General features: G+C 44.8%; 2 pseudogenes; both read left to right on the forward strand.

Moving 5' to 3' along the window:
- The first annotated feature begins 1,181 nt into the window (after positions 1 to 1,181).
- Positions 1,182 to 4,818, forward strand: LOC139266605 (large ribosomal subunit protein uL6 pseudogene; annotated as a pseudogene).
- LOC139267672 (U2 spliceosomal RNA) lies at positions 1,513 to 1,691 on the forward strand (annotated as a pseudogene).
- Positions 4,819 to 5,783: the final 965 nt, after the last annotated feature.

Consider the following 5,783-nt stretch of genomic DNA (forward strand, 5'->3'; position numbering starts at 1 on the left):
TAGCAACACCTCCCTGCCCCTGTACTCAAATCCCCTTGCTATGAAGGCCAACATGCCATTTGCTTTCTTAACCGCCTGCTGCACCTGCATGCCAACCTTCAATGACTGATGTACCATGACACCCAGGTCTCTTTGCACCTCCCCTTTTCCTAATCTCTCGTCTGTTCTGCTCGTGGCCATGCTCACGTGGTATAAATCCCAGTTTCTCATAGCCATTGATACGTCCTTACTATACAGTATAAATGCACACGAGGCCCATACTTAAGAGAAGGTCAGTCTGCGACCTGTCCTTTATTCCATAGCACTCAGGTGATGAAGGTGGGTGGAGCTTCCCCTTTTATACCCGAAGGTCCAGGTTAGGAGTGTCTCCCAAAAGTTCACCACCTAGTGGTCATTGTTCTCATAGTGTACAACTTAGGTCAGTTTATACATGGGTTACAATTCTGGTTGAATACATGACACTGTCTATCTCTGTCTTAAATTTATTTAATGACCCAGCTTCCACAGCTCTCTGAGGCAGCGAATTCCACAGATTTACAACCCTCTGAGAGAAGAAATTCCTCTTCATCTCAGTTTTAAATGGGAGGCCCCTTATTTTAAGATTATGCCCCTAGTTCTAGTCTCCTCTATCAGTGGAAACATCCTCTCTGCATCCACCTTGTCAAGCCCCCTCGTAATCTTATAAGATCACCTCTCATGACTAGAGGCCCAACCTATTCAACCTTTCCTCACAAATCAATCCCCTCATCTCCTCCTCCTTTTCCACTTCTTCCTCATCCTCAGCTCATCACCTTATGCATAGTGTCAAGGGCTGTGCCCTCATGATGGTGACATTGTGGGACTTACAGCAGATCATGTGGAATGTTGAGGCGCACTTTGCTGAGTACTGCAGGGCTCCTCCAGAGCAGTCCAGGCATCGGAAGCATTGCTTAAGGACACCAGTGGTCTGCTCTGTCAGATTCCCTGTGGCAGCCTGGCTTTTGTTATATGTATGCTGCACACCTGTGGTTGGATAGTGCAGCGAAATCATGAGCTAATTGATCAGTGGATAGCCCTTGTTGCCTAGTAGCCACCGTCTGGTTTGTCGTGGTGGCTCAAAGACTGATAGTACAGCGGACTGCCGCAGAATTAAGGCATCATGACTGCTGCCAGGATACCGAGCATTAATTTGCATGGTGAGTATGGCCGCACACCAGCTGGACATTAAGGAATGGAATCCTTGCCAGTTGCGGTACATCTCTGAATTGAGTTGCGCCGGTAAAGCGACGGTTGTGCAGTCAATGGCCCCCTGCACTATGGGGAAGCCCACTATCCTGGTGAAGCTACGTGAGCTCCACCTGCTCTCTCTGGCAATAGAGTAGGAAAAGTATTCAGCTCTCCTGGCATACAGAGCCTCACTCACCTCCCTTACACAGGAGTGGATGACAAACTGGAAGATGTTGCCTGCTCCAGCCTGGAAGGAGCTCGACACAAAGAATTCTAAGGCCACGGTCACCTTTATAATCACTGGCAATCGCTTCTCGGCCTTTTGGCTAAGATCAAGTGTAGTATCTGTTCTTATCAGTTTAATATCCCCTATGGGGACATGATATTGAATTGATTTTTGGACAGGGAGCTGGATCAGGGGCATGCCCCATCCACTCCATGCACCGACCTGGTATTGCAATATTTCCAGGAACGGTGCAACTTCGCCTCTCGGCCTTTTGGCCTAAAATCAAACACATTGGCGCAAAGTGATCTTTGGCGTTAGAGTTGATCTGGAACGAAATTGGATTAAAAAAAAAAAATCACTGGCAATGCTATCCTTGCCCAACAGGTGGTAGATTTCTGTGAGCACCTCCTTAGTAAAACAGAAACATTGCACACACTGTTCCTCTCTGAGGTTAAGGTCGGAGAATTACTCCCTGAAGACCCTGGATGGATATGGCCATCTGCTGAGAGCCCTTTCCCCTCTCCCCTCCTCCTCCTGCCTCTTCCAGTAGCTTGTCCTGTTCTGTGTCGCCTCCTCTCATTCTCCCTGTAATGCTGCAGGCCAAGGGGGAATTAAATTATTGCATCCATGTCTGGGAGCAACTGGTCTGAGCAGGGCCCTTGTATTTCAGCACCAAACCCTTGAGCACGTGTCATACCACTCCTTGTAGACTTTAGGCAACTTTAAGTAAGTCTAGAAACCAAACACTTATACAAACTCAGCCACTGCTCGTAGAAATCAATCAACAACAAAAACTTGTATTTATATAGCGCCTTTAATATCGTAAAACGTTCCACAGCGCTTCACAGGAATGTTATAAGACAAACAAATAAATTTGACACTGAGCCATATAAAAAGAAATTACGGCATTTGACCAAAAACTTGGTCAAACTGATAGGTTTTAAGGAGCGTATTAAAGGAGGAAAGAGAGGTAGAGAGGCTGAGCGGTTTAGGAAGGGAGTTACAGAGCTTAAGGCCCAGGCAACTGAAGACACGGTCACCAATGATTGAGCAGTTATAATCAGGGATGCTCAAGAGGACAGAATGTGGGGAGCGCAGACATCTTAGGTGGTTGCGAGGCTGCCGGTGTGAGTTAGGACACGGGCTGCCGAATTTTGGATGAACTCAAGTTTACATAGGGTATAATATGGGAGGCCAACCAAGAGTACGTTGGTGTCGTCAAGTCTAGAGGTAACAAAGGCATGGATGAGGGTTTCAGCAACAAATGAGCTGAGGCAAAGGCGGGCAATGTTATGGAGGTGGAAATAGGCGGTTTTGGTTAATGTTGCGGATATGTGGCCGGTAGCTCATTTCAGGGTCAAATATGACACTTAATTTGCAAACAGTCTGGTTCAGCCTCAGACAGATGCTAGGGAGAGGGATGGAATCGATGGCTAGGGAACGCAGTTTGTGGCAGGGACCAAAAACAATGTCTTCCCAATATTTAATTGGAGAACATTTCTGCTCATCCAGTACTGGATGTCGGACAAGCAGTCTGTCAATTTAGAGACAGTGGAGGGGTCGAAAGAAGTGACAGTGAGGTAGAGCCCTCTCATTATCTTATATGTTTCAATGAGATCACCTCTCATTCTTCTGAACTCCAATGAGTATAGTCCCAACCTACTCAGCCTATCCTCATAAGTCAATCCCTTCATCTCCAGAATCAACCTAGTGAACATTCTCTGAACAGCCTCCAATGCAAGTATATTCTTCCTTAAATACGGAGACCAAAACTGCATGCAGTACTCCAGGTGCAGGATGCCTTTACGTAACGCTAGTTACCCATGATATTAGCCCCCCTGCTGATGCGTGCAGCCAATGAACAGCACGGTTAGCGCTGGCTGCACGCAGCAATCATTTAAAACAGCAGGCAGCATGACTTTAGGGGATTTTGGGGATTTGTCCAATTTAACCCCCTCCATGTCATAACAACCTTCAGTGTAAAGAGCCTTCTCCCATGCTCTCCCGTTGTTCTTCTAATGATGATCTTAAATTTATGCCCTCAAGTTACTGATGCACTAGTGAGTGGAAATAGATTTCCCCATTTGCCATATCAAATCCCCTCCATCACATCTCCTCTTAACCTTCTCTTGTTCTAATGAATGTAATCCCAGTTTCTCTAGTCTCTCCTAATATCTAAAATTTCTCAACCCTGAGTGATAATGTGATAAGGAAGGGTTATTTTGGCTTCATCTTTCCTTGGGGAGAAATTAACAACTTTCAATGTCTTGGCTATGAGGTGGACAATCTACAAGTCCCTTGGTGGAACAAACACCATCTTCAAAAGCAGACACATCTGCAAGAGTTCCCTATGTTGTGCTCACAGAACAAAAGAATTCCACAAATAGCCCAATTTAGTCTGAAATGTTAAGTAAGCCTGCTCCAGTTTCTGTAGTTTAAGCATATTCTCATAGTTATATAAGCCTAAAGGTTGCTGTTATTCACTGTCCGACAGTTAACTGTGATTCATTAAAGTGCTTTGGGAACATTTTCATCTTATGTGCTGATGCCTGATATTGCTAGGGAAGATTTTACCATTCTGTACATCCCGGCATGCAATTTTCTGTCCATGAAAATGAATGGGTGGAAAATTGCAGGGTGAGCACAGAAGTAGAAAATATCGACCAACGCTGTTTAGCAATATGTGTAATTGTGCTATCCTCTGGCAGAAACAGCACTCTCCAATGGAGCACCGGAGTTGTTTAGAGCAGAGTTTAAATTGATTCATCAGGCATTTAAAATGCTGCATTTTTGCACGGAGTGCAGGTTAGGGAATAGTACTACAATATTGCTGTAAAACAGAGGCTACCAGAGCAAAGGCCGAACTGTCATTGTAAAGGGGCCCTGAGAAACATTGCGCAGAGAATTTAACCACATCAACCTGGAACTCAGTCTTCTTGGCACCAAGAAAAAGAAGCTTCGAGTTGACAATTGGGGGGGCGGGTGGTAACAGAAAAGAGCTGGCCACTGTGCGGACAATCTCCAGTCATGTACAGAACACGATCAAGGGAGTCACAGTAGATTTCCGTTACAAGCTGAGATCGGTTTATGCTAATTTCCCAATCAATGTGGTTGTTCAGGAGACTGGATCTCTGGTAGAAATCCGTAGCTTCTTGGGAGAAAAGTATATTTGTAGAGTCCATATGAAGTCAGGTGTTTCATGTATAGTTTCCCAGGCCCAGAAGGACGAGCTTGTTCTTGAGGGAAATGACATTGAATTGTTGTCCAACTATGCTGCTCTCATTCAGCAAGCAACAACAGTGAAGAAGAAGGAGGATATTCATAAATTCCTGGATGGCATCTATGTGAGTGAAAAGGGCACTGTTATTCCACAGCAATCTGACTGACTCACTCAGCTGTTTTGGATGCTCAACCCTTTCAGATAGTAACAGTTGAATAAATTCTATGGACTGAAAAAAAAACTCTGTTCGATCTGATGATTGAGCACTGGAGTGCGTCATCCATGAAGTGTGTGAAAGGAGGCACAGTACTCTGCACTTGCTTCAGCCAGCATAGAAGCTGAAAACGGAGTCAATGCTGTTTGCAGTGATGAAATTCAGCAGCATAATTTTGCACTTGGGCATTTTGGGGAAAGTGGGGGTGAAGACAATATGGGTGAATATTTCCTGATTGGGTTAGTGGTTCCCTGTATACTATTCCAAGGTCACATTAAGTAAGATATCAGCATAAACTCCAGGAATGGGAAGAGTCCTGGGAATGGTTATTGGTCAATCTTTAATGCTTTAAGCTCTGTATCAGGCAGCTGTGACCAAACTGAATAGTGCTGTAGTATTTGCACTGTTTAGCATAAAACTAGGGCCATGATAGTCGGCTTATATAAGGCCTTGGTGAGACATTGTCTAGAATATTACATACCGTTTTGGTCTCTCCAGTTTAAGAATGAATTCTGTGGCTCTAGATAAGCTACAGAGAAGAGCAATGAGGACGAATCTCAGCTTAAGTGCATTAAACTATGGAGATAATCTGATTCAGATCTTTAAAATTATTAAGGGCATCAATAACGTACAAGTGGACAGATTGTTTGAGATGGTGGCACTGGATATAACTAGGGGCCACCCATTTAATTTGAGAAGGCAGTGTCATGTATTTCACCATCTTGCAATGACAATAGTTATGTAACTGTAACTCATGCACACTGTACCTGTACCCTTGAAATGCACACCCTGACTACAGGGTGTGAGCTTGCAGGAGACACTCCTCACCTGGGTTTCCAGGTATAAAGGGGAGGTCCCACCCAGGGTCAACACTCCTTGGTCCTGGGAATAAAGTGAAGGTCACAGAGTGACCGTGT

The sequence above is a fragment of the Pristiophorus japonicus genome, chromosome 7 (genome assembly GCF_044704955.1).
Source record: "Pristiophorus japonicus isolate sPriJap1 chromosome 7, sPriJap1.hap1, whole genome shotgun sequence".
NCBI classification, from domain to species: Eukaryota; Metazoa; Chordata; class Chondrichthyes; family Pristiophoridae; genus Pristiophorus; species Pristiophorus japonicus.